Genomic DNA, 11,666 nt, shown 5'->3' with positions numbered 1-11,666 from the left:
GGATGGTAAAAAACAGATTGTGCCAGGATCCATCTTTGTAAGATAGGGGCGTTCTAAAGGGCAGGTCATTCGAGATTGTCAGAGAGTGGCTTTGGGATATGGGCTGGGTTGTAAGAGAAGTCAGATCATTAAGGCACTGATTAATTGGATGAATGGGAAGGGGTTGAGATTAAGGATAAAATGAGTGTAACATTTGTGTATATGGATAGAAGGAAGTTTGGGGCGCAGACTAGGATTTTAGAGGTGAAGCAGTTCTGAATAGTTGACACTACAGCCAGAGAAAATGGGAATCTGAGAGCCACTCACTCTAGGGCCATGGTGTGGACTGTCAGCATGGCCACTAATACATGATAGCTGAAGTTAGGATGGAGAAGATGACATGCCCTGGAGACCACGTCAGGGACTTGAAGACTTACCTCAAGTTCTTGGGATGACCAGGAGGAAAGAGCCAGAGTTTTGGCTCAGTGGATAGAATGTTGGCCTGCGGACCAAAGGGTCCCGTGTTCGATTGTGGTCAAGGGCACGTACCTCAGTTGCAGGCTCCTCTCTGGCCCAGGCCCTGGTCAAGGTGCATGTAGGAGGCAACCAATTGATGTGTTTCTCTCACATCAATATTTCTGTCTTTCCCTCTCTAAAAATCAATGGAAAAATATCATCAGTGAGGATTAAAAAAAAAAAGAGTTCCCTGAAAATGAAAGAGGAATGTTGGGAGCTGTGAGAATATTTTCAGCTTGCCCTCCAACCCCAGCTCTATAGGTCAGTGTATGATTGTTAGGTACAAATAAGTACTTCAATTATAAAAACGATGCTATTTATGGAGAACTTTGTTGGGGGGAGAAGAAAAAAAGAGAAGAACAGCAAAAGTTTCTCTAAAAATCTTAAAGGGAGAAGTAGGCATTTTTCTGGTAGAGATGAGAAGGGGATTCCAGAGAGAAGAGAGAACATATGCAAAGTCAGTGTCATAGGAAGGTGACTTGTCTGGAGAACTGTAGATAGTTGATTATTCCTGGAATAGTGATGTTATGGGAGACAGTGGTTTGAGGCTGGAAAGATCTAAAGTACAATGGCAAAAGCTGTGAAGTGTTTGCCATATGTGATGGAGAGCATTGCAATATTTTAAATTGAGTGAGAGCATTGAATCACTTGTTTAACATGTATCAAGTGGCTACTCATGCAGGCATCTGGACTGGGTGCAGATGGCTTAGGAAGTTCACAATAACTGCAGCAAAGAGGATTGATTTGTAGGCTCTCACTGTAGTCCAAGCAAGAAAATAGCTAGTGGCAGACTGGAAATGAGTGAGAACCATGGGAGATTTGAAGACATGAAGAATCAGTAAGACTTGAGATTGGAGTGTGAAGGAGAAGGATAGGTGACGGGTGATTTGAACGTATCACTTTGAGATTGATAACATTGAGGGATGCATAGAGAAAAGAAGTAGGTTTGAGGTTGGTCTCGGGGATTGAAGGTGGAGAGTCCAGTTTGGGGCATATCTACTTGAATTTGAGGTGCTTATAGGCCACTAGGTAGAAATACTAAACAGTCGCAAAGTTAATGAGGGGCATGGTTGAAAGCAGAGTTGGTGAGCATCAGTATGTGAATGTAGTTGAAGCTGTCGGCAAAAAATAGGATCTGCTGAGAGGTGCTAGAATAAGAGACCTAAGGAGTGGCCCCTAAGGAGCATGGAAATTTAAGAGGCTGGTAGAAGCAAAACAGGCTACTAAGGACACTGAGAAGGACTAGAAAGAGAACCAGGGACTTATGTGGAAGAAAGGTGCTAGAAGCAAAATGAAAAAGGAACGTGAAGGAGGAGCCAAGTGTTCAACTCATACAGAGTGAAGAATGAGGCTGCCCAGAACTGACCCTGGAAGAATGTGGCTGCGGGAAGTTTGGAGCAGTCCATGCAGAAGGTGATGTGGATCTGTGCAAGGCTGGCAGTGAGGGGAAACTGAGTAGATATTGATGGAAGCCAACTTGACAGATTTGGTGATTGATTAGATAAGGGAGGTGAAGGACGAGGATGAATCATGGATGGGTGGCTGGTGGAGGACATGGAGGTGGAACATGTTTGAGGATACGTCCAAGTGTAGTAAGGCTAGCGGAAATGGCCAATTTAGATATGAGGATAAAAAATGTCAGGAAAACTGAATTTCTACCCAAGTTCTAGAACTTGGTAGTTGGCAATTTATTTAACCTCTCCGTTTCTTGGTCTGCTAAAGGAGAATGATAATGCCTAGGGTTGTTATAAGGAGTAAAATTTTAAATATACCTGTCAAATAGCAAATTTCTTACTATTAGTAGGCAACCCATAATGTAATCTCCCTCTCTTTTTTCTTTTTAAAAAAAATATTTTTATTGATTTCAGAGAGGAAGGGAGAGGGAGAGAGACATAGAAACATCAATGATGAGAGAGAATCACTGATTAGCTGCCTCCTACATGCCTCTTACTGGGAATCGAGCCTACAACCCAGGAATGTGCCCTGACCAGGAATTGAACCGTGTCTTCCTGGTTCATGGGTTGATGCTCAGCCACTGAGCATGCAGCCGGGCCTTTCCTTCTTACTCACCTTTGTAACCATAGAAGCCTTCTTAACGACAACTTAGTCTAGAAGTTGCTCAGTTCATATTCATCCTACACTGAGGTAGGGAAGGCTTTTATTCATTCCTTCCTTCATTCATTCATTTACTGCATGCAGATCCATTAGCGTTCAATCTTATTTTTTTTTTTTTTGGTAAAAGTCAGACTTATAATTCTGTGATTTCCTGTTTTGTTCTCTTAAAATTGGGTCAAGAATAGAATAGAACCTTGCAGAGCAAAAATTTTTACTGTATTTTTCCATCTTTTACAGTTGCTCATTCATCCCTAGATGCACAGGAATTTTTAGCATCTTGCCTTTTATACAATTTTCCCAAAACCTTCAACCTAAATTTTCATAGAAACAGCAGTTCTTTTGAAAGCAGATTTGAAAAGTTGGAATACTCATATTTCATTGTAATGTTTAATTATGTATTTATAATATCAGGGACCACCAAAATAAGCAATTCTGGGAACCATTTCAATTAAACAAGTGATTTGGTGAGGACAGAAATACGTGAGCATACGAGGCAGCAATCTCTGCCCACCCAGGCAGGTACTGTGCACCTTATCACAGAGCTAACGGAAGCCTCAGCCTGGAGTCCCCTCACCCTTTTGCACTTGCCCTGCTGATGCGTGAGAGTACAGGCCCATCTGCCTGTCTGAGACGCATCCCCCTCCCCCTGCTTTGCTTCCTATCTTCCTACCTTTTTAGCAAATTAACAGTCAGTTATTTCTTCTATATACCCAGTCACTCTGTCAATTAGATAATTCTCTTCAACATTAAAAAAAAATCTCATTAAATATATTCTATCTTGAAAGAAAGACTTCCTTCTACTCTGCTGCCTCAGCTGCCCTCAACTCTTCACTTCACACCAGACTCCTCTAAGTAATTATTTCTGTGACCCTGACACAAACTTTGAAGGACATTTTGCTGCCCTCACCTTTGCCTCTCCCCTGACAGCATTTGTCGTGGTTGCTCAACCCTTCCTTGAAACATTCTTTTCCTTTGGATTTAATGATACTAACTTCTGGCTTTACTGGTTTTAATCCTGTCTGTCTGGCCACACCTTCTCATTTGCAGGCTTATCCTGCAATTAAATGCCAGAGTTTCCAGGGAGGCAATCCTATCTGTGACTTAACCACCCTCTCTCTTCACCAGTGGGGCCCCATTCCTATCTCCAACAGTCTCCTCAGTTTCTCCTCTTGGTTTTCTTACATGCCGGTCAAACTCAACATCTGCAAAGGCAAATTTGTAACTCATTCTGAACCTGATTTTCTTCAGTTTCCCTGTATGGTTGCTAAAGTCCCATATTCAACACATCATCTTGTTAATTTTACTTCCAAAAAGCTTTTGAACCCACTTTCTCCATTTTTAAATAACCACCTGCAGGCAATGCAGTATAGTGGTCATGAGGGTGGCCTCTGGAATTAGACTTCTGGGTGCTTCGATTTCCATCTGTAAAATAGGTGTAAAATAGTACCTATCTCATAGGGTTTGTGTAAGGATTAAATGGATGAACACACACACACAGCACTTAGAATAGTGCCCCGCATATCGAGCATTCCCTACCATTCCACTCACCTGGGTGACTGCAGTAGTGACTGTCTCAGATCTGTTAGATAGAGCTCCTTCCAGTCTTTCCTCCTCATTGCTGCCAGAATGATCTTTTTGAAACTCAAATATGACCCTGTCATCTCCTTACTTGTAACATATGAATGGGTCCCCATTGCTACTAGAAAAAAGGTAACAAATCCTTAACAGGCCCAGTGACATGCCACAGGATTTTGTTTCCCAGCCTCTTCAGCTCATTCATACCACAGCACCATGTGAGCACCCCCAGTTACACAAGCCTGTGGTGCTCACCCTGCACTCCCATCACTGGTTCTTCCCCCTGACTTGAACACTCGCCATCCTCCTCCCCTGATCAGATTTCAGCTCATAAGTCACCAGTCAGGGAAGCTTTTCTGAACCCACCCCACCCCCTTTCCAAGCAGTTCCATTGTTACATTGCACACAGCCTTCTTTTCCTTCAGTCGTGCGATCCCCCGACAAGAATCGAACATTTGTTGGTGGATTTATTTTATCAAACACCATCATCCCCACTATACTGAATTAATGTTTCAATGTAAGGTAGAATTTATGTCAAATAACATTCTAATCCACAAACTACATATATTTAACCTTTTAGTCAGAATCTGAGTCTCAAATCAGAGTCCTTATCAGCATCTCCAGAAAATGGTTACCATTTTATTTAATAAATGAGCACAAAAGTGTATGTTAATGAGATACTTTGCAAGCCCCTTAGTATTTCTGTGTATTCTGTGTCTCTTACTACATTCTGCCTGAAAAGATGAAACGGTCCTGTCAGCTCATAACCACTAGATGGCGACAGATTTCAAGAGTTAGCAGGTGAGCAGCTAGGGTGAGCATATCAATCATTGATCAAACTGTACTATTTTGACAGTGAAGGGGTGAGGGTAGATTATTCATCATTGGGCCAGGACAACAGGGCTGTTCTGGCCACATGGGAAAGTTTTTCCCCTTCATCTGAAGCTGAGGTGAGCCAGATGATACTATTTGTAGTCCTAATTCCTGCTGATGTGAATTTAAAGTCAGAGAAAGGAGTGCTCACAAAAAAAGACCCCGGATAGCCACAGCAAACTTGAGAAAGAAGAACAAAGTTGGAGGGATCACAACACCAGATATCAAGCTATATTACAAAGCCACTGTTCTCAAAACAGCCTGGTATTGGCATAAGAACAGGCATATAGACCAATGGAACAGAACAGAGAACTCAGAAATTGACCCAAGCCATTACTTTCAATTAATATTTGACAAAGGAGGCAAGAACATACAATGGAATCAAGACAGTCTCTTCAACAAATGGTGTTGGGAAAATTGGACAGATACATGCAAAAAAATGAAACTAGAACACCAACTTACACCATACACAAGAATAAAGTCAAAATGGATAAAAGACTTAAATGTAAGTTATGAAACCATAAAAATCCTAGAAGAAACCATAGGCAGTAAAATCTCAGACATCTCAAGTAGCAATATGTTTGTGGATACATCTCCTAGGGCAAAGGAAACTAAGGAGAAAATAAACAAATGGGACTAAATAAAAAGCTGCTGCACAGCAAAAGCAACCATCAACAAAATAAAAAGGGAGCCCATTGTATGGGAGAACATACTTGGCAATGCTACATCTGATAAAGGGTTAATATCCAAAATATATAAGGAACTCCTACAACTTAACAAAAGGAAGATAAATAACCCAATGAAAAATGGGCAAAGGACGTAAATAAACCCTTCTCCAAAGTGGACATACAGATGGCCAAGAGACATATGAAAAATGCTCAAAGTCACTAATAATCAGAGAGATGCAAATTAACATGACAATGAGCTATCGCTTCACACCAGGGAATGGCTACCATCAACAAATCAACAAATGACAAGTGCTGACAAGGATGTGGAGAAAAGGAAACCCTAGTACACTGCTGATGGGAATGCAGACTGGTGCAGCCATTATGGAAAACAATATGGAGTTTCCTCAAAAAATTAAATATGAAACTGCCATTTGACCCAGTGATCCCACTTCTAGGAATATATCCTAAGAGACTTGAAGCGCCAATCAGAGAGAATGTATGCACCCCTATGTTCATAGCAGCACAATTTACAATAGCTAAGATCTGGAAACAAACTAAGTGCTCATCAATAGACTAGTGACCCGATGCATGAAATTCGTGCAAGAGTAGGCCTTCCTTTCCCTGGCTGCCAGCACTGGCTTCCCTCTGGCACCCGGGACCCAAGACCCGTGCTTCCCTCCCAGCCCTGGCTTCATCCGGAAGGTCGTTTGGAAGGATATCCAGAAGGTCATCTGCAAGGATGTCTGGTCTAATTAGCATATTGTACTTTTATTATTATAGACTAGAGGCCCGGTGCATGAATTTGTGCAAGGGTAGGGTCCCTCTGGGTGGCCTGCAGGGATCGGGCCAAAACCTGCAGTCCAATGCTGCCTGCAGCTCCTGTGGGATCAGGCTGAAACCAGCTCTCTGACATCCCCTGAGGGGTCCTGGATTCTGAGAGACTGCGGGGGGGCTCTAGGGCATGTCTAGCCCATCTCGCTCAGTCCGGATTGGCCGGACCCCAGCAGCAAGCTAACCTACCAGTCGGAGCATCTGCCCCCTGGTGGTGAGTGCACGTCATAGTGACTGGTAGAGCAGTTGACTGACTGCTCACTGGTGGTCAGTGCATGTCATAGCCAGTGGTTGAGCAACCTTAGCATATCATTAGCATATTATGCTTTGATTGGTTGTTCAGTTGTCCTGCTGTTTGGTCTATTTTCATATTACCCTTTTATTATATAGGATGAGTGGATAAAAAAGCTGTGTTACATTTACACCATGGAAAACTATGCGGCAATAAAAAAGAAGGTTCTCTTACTCTTTGAGACAGCATGGAGGGACCTGGAGAGTATCATGCTAAGTGAAATAAGCCAGTCAGAGAAAGACAAGTATCACATGATCTTATTCATATGTGGAATCTAAGTAACAAAATAAACTGTTGATCAAAATAGATCCAGAGACATAGAAGCATGGAACAGACTGTTGAATCTCAGAGGAAGGCAGGGATGGGTGGGTGGGTAGTTGGGAATTGATCAACTTTTATGCATATATGCATAACCCATGGACACCAACAGTAGTGTGGTGAAGGCCTGGGGCAGGCTGGTGGTGATGGAAATGGGCTAGAAGAGGTCAATGGGAGAGGAGATATTTGTAATATTTTTAACAATAAAGATAAAAAAACCCAAAACAACGAATGCTCACAAATAGCATTTGAACTTCACCACCCAGAGCACAGCTCCAGAAACTGGACAATTTGAGAAAAAGTGATGAAAGGATGATTGCTCCAAAGGCCCCTGCGTTTACTTGTGGGAGGAATCTCTGTCTCTGCTAGGTGTCATGAAAATAATAAATTTTGGTGTTGAATAGTGTCTTCAGTTTGCAAAATTCTTTTCTTATATTGCCTTCCCCAAACCCCACAGCTTTGTGAGGTGCAGGAAGGCAGGGAAAATGTGATCCTTACTTTACAGGTAAAGACACTGTAGTTTCAAGAGTTAACTGCTTGGCTGAGGATATGATAAGTGCCAAACCTTGGGCTTCCGCCTGTTGATTAGAGATGGGAAACACATTTTTTTCTTTTTTATGCTTATTGATTTTTAGGGAGAGAGAGAGTGAGAGAGAAACATCAATGTGAGAGAGAAACATCTATTGGTTGCCTCTTGTACACACCCCAACTAGGGATCGAACTCGCAACCTGGGTATGTGTCCTGACGGGTAATGGAACCTTTCAGTGTATGGGAGGACACTCAACCAACTGAGCAACATCGATCAGGGTAGGAAACACAGTTCTTTTTTACTTAAAGTATCCAAATTGCCTTCTGTCATTCAACACAAAGGAAAATAAATACATGCTCAGATACAAGCACAAGATGAAGCCCTAACTTACATGAGCATACATGTCAGGGTGAGCCAACTGAGAAAGTCATCGTGTTTATTTTCTCGTTTCCTCCTCATGCCCAATAGAACTGCCGGTCGGTCCGAGTGTCCTGTAACTTGGCCTCTCCCTCACTTAGGAGGAACTCAACTGGTGTGGTTACTGGGGATCTAAGGCTGATTTTCCCACAGGGAGAAGGACTTGCAAGGCTTGGGGAAAAGGGACATTTAGGGAAAGTGACTCGATGCCCTGTGGGGAATGCTGCTGAATTCCCAAGGATTGAAAGCAGAAACTTGCACCTGCTCTCACAGCCCAGAGGTGGCAGGTCTCTGAAGGGGGTGCCTTGCTGATAGTGGGATCTTAATGCTCAGCTCCAGCTTTGGGAGCTGCAGCCAGGTTTTCTGTGACCACACTGGGCCCAAGGAGTGATGCTGTGAGTGGAGTTCAGGGGTCGAATGTCAGGCCTCTCAAAGGCAGCCCTCGTGGCCTGAAGAGCAAAGGCTTTTGCTAAGGTTTTGGATTGTGTATGACCCTTTCAGCTCTTAGGAAGGGACATGTTTTTGCCAATGATGATTAATATTGAATGTCTCACCTGGTGAATAGACTCAGCATTACAGTTCATTTGCTTTAGACACAAAACAAGGCAAAACAAAATACCTAAGTCTTGCACTGAGTATTGTTAATTCATACTCAGTAATGACCACATGTAAAAACAAGCTCTTAGTGTTCTCCCGGACCAAAGGAGAAAAACAGAAAGAAACCCAGGCCCTGGCCTTTCTCGCCTTCCTCCTCTCCACCCCACACCTTGGGTTCTTTAGAGGCGAATACCGTGCTGTGCTGCTGCAAATGCGCGTCTCCTTGCCTGATGACCCTTTCAATCCGCCCCCAGTGGCCGCCTCTTCCCTGCAGCCTTCCCTGCATGCCTATAGCCCGTGCTCCTGTGACCTGTGCTGGCACCTCTTGTAGAGCAATTCCCACTTATCACCAGGATGCTTGATAAATGCAGATTTTTGGCCTTTCTTCAGTCAACTGAATCAGAATCTCGGAAGGTCAAAATAAATATCTGTATTTTTAATGTTTTCTCCCAGGTGATTACTATCCTCCCCCCCCCCCCCCACCCGTACTGGGTTGCATAGTGTCCCTCCAAAATTCAAAATTCATGTGCACCTGGAACCTGTAAATGAGACCTTATTTGGAAATAGAGTCATTGCAGATGTAATCATATTAGAATGAGGTCCTGCCAGATCAGTGGTTCTCAACCTTGGCTGCACATTAGAATCACCTGGGAATCTTTTTAAAATCCTGATTTCTGGGCCTCATCCTCCAGAACTTGTTTCTTTGTTACTAATGTGGCCCCACCCCATAACAAAGAAACAGAATTTCCGGAGGATGAGGCCCAGAAATCAGGATTTTAAAAAGATTCCCAGGTGATTCTAATGTGCAGCCAAGGTTGAGAACCACTGCACTAGGTGGAGTTGGGCCCTAATTCAGTAACTGGTGCCCTTGTAAGACGAGGGAAGTTCAGACACACAGAGGCAGAGCCATGCGAAGGTGGAGGCAGAAACTGGAGTGATGCATTTAGCAGATGTAGGATGCCAAGGGTTGCCGGCAGCCAGCAGCCACTGGGAGAAGGGCCTGGAACAAATTCTCCCTCGGAGCCTTCAAAAAGGAATCGAGCTGCTGACATCTTGATCTTATACTTGTAGCCCCCAGAGCTGTGAGAGAATACATTTCTGTTGTTTTAAGCCATTCAGTTTGTGATACTTTATACTGCAGCCCTAGGAAGCTAGTGACCCCCCACCCCTTTCCTGCTTCTATTGTCTTGGGTTATCTTTATTTCCCCCTTCCTTCTACAGGAAGTATAACTTCCTATTCAAATTCCTTTAGTGCTCTAGTGCACATATGTACATTTTTGTAGTGGTCCAGTGGGTGATCTCATTGGGGTGTTCCCTGCTACTTCTTGCATCTTTGGGAAGCTGAGCCTGCTTCTCTCTGTAAAAGTGAAAAAGCTCGCTGCTTCCTGTGACCTTTCGAGGCTCTAGGAGGGTGCCAGGGAGCACTAGCTGCAGGGTCTGATTCCGGGGCAGCTCTGGCAAGGGTTCTGGGGTGGCCTGTCTGAGGCCACGGCCCATGAGGGTGGTGCAAGCTGTGCGGGCAGCGGTGTCCTCAGCAAGCTAGCCCTTTCCTGCTGAAATCAGCACATTGGTTTCTGTCGCCAGCTACTAAAAAGCCTCCTGTCATGGGCGGGCTTTTTTTCTTCTTTTTAAAACAAAGATGCTTGCACAGCAAAATCTAAAGATAGGCAATAATGTTCCATCCTCACTGCCAGGACCTTATGAGATAGTAAGTATTCCATGCTGTCCATCTTTTATTAGAGTTGAGGGTTTTTTTCCCCACCTTAATTTTTAACAAAGTCATTAATTATTCTGCATTTTCATTATTACTAGTGGCCTGGTGTACGAAATTCGTGCACATTAAAAAGGAATTAATTAGAGGAAATATTTTAATGTTGCTATTTGCCCTTTCTCTATCATAGAAGTGTCAGAGATGAAAGAAAATTAGTAAAATGTATATGAAAATCTCCCTCCTGTCAGAGTCTGGGGTACGCCGCAGGACACAGAGTCAAGTCCCTGCCCACCTGTGTGCGCCTCAAAATCGCATGAGACCCAGACGCAGCCAGCCCCACCCCCATCAAGCCCCGCAGGATGGGGGGGTGCAGCCTCAGGTCCCCCATCAAGCCCCACTGGGTGGAGGGTGCAGCATTAGGTCCCCAAGCCCAAAGCCAGGGTGGGGGGCGTGGTCTCAGGTCCCCCGGCCTGGCCTCAGGTCCCCCTGGTCCTGGTGCAAGGGCACAAGAGCACGATGACCATTTGCATATTAGCTCTTTATTATATAGGACTAGAGGCCCGGTGCACAAAAATTTGTGCACTCGGGGGAGGGGGGGTCCCTCAGCCTGGCCTGTGACCTCTCGCAGTCTGGGACCCCTCGGGAGATAACGACCTGCTGGCTTAGGCCTGCTCCCGGGTGGCAGAGGGCAGGCCTAATCCCTAGGTGCAGCCCCTGGTCGGGCTCAGAGCAGGGCCGATTGAGGAATTGGGGCGCCGCACCCTGTCATGCACAGAGCAGGGCGAATTGGGAGGATGCGATGCCACCCTCAGTCACGCTCAGGGTAGGGCCGATTGGGGGGTTGTGGCCCCGCCCCCTGTCACACACAGAGCCACAGGGCAATCAGGAGGTTTGGGCTCTGCCCCCTGTCATGCTGATCCCGGTGCCGGGAGACCTCGCGGCTCCGCTGATCCCGGTGCTGGGAGGCATATTACCCTTTTGCTATATAGAATAGAGGCCTGGTGCATGGGTGGGAGCTGGCTGGTTTGCCCTGAAGGGTGTCCTGGATCAGGGTGGGGGGCCCTACTGGGGTGCCTGGCCAGCCTGGATGAGGGGATGATGGCTGTTTGCAGCTGGTCACACACCCTTCAGGGTGGGGGTCCCCACTGGGGTGCCTGGCCAGTCTGGGTGAGGGGCTGAGGGCTGTTTTCAGGCTGGGACTGAAGCTCCCAACTGCTCCTTTTTTTCTTTTTTTTTTTTATTCT

Source organism: Myotis myotis, unplaced genomic scaffold, assembly GCF_014108235.1.
Source record: "Myotis myotis isolate mMyoMyo1 unplaced genomic scaffold, mMyoMyo1.p scaffold_m19_p_2, whole genome shotgun sequence".
In the NCBI taxonomy this organism is placed as follows: domain Eukaryota; kingdom Metazoa; phylum Chordata; class Mammalia; order Chiroptera; family Vespertilionidae; genus Myotis; species Myotis myotis.
Note: the sequence above shows the minus strand (reverse complement) of the source record.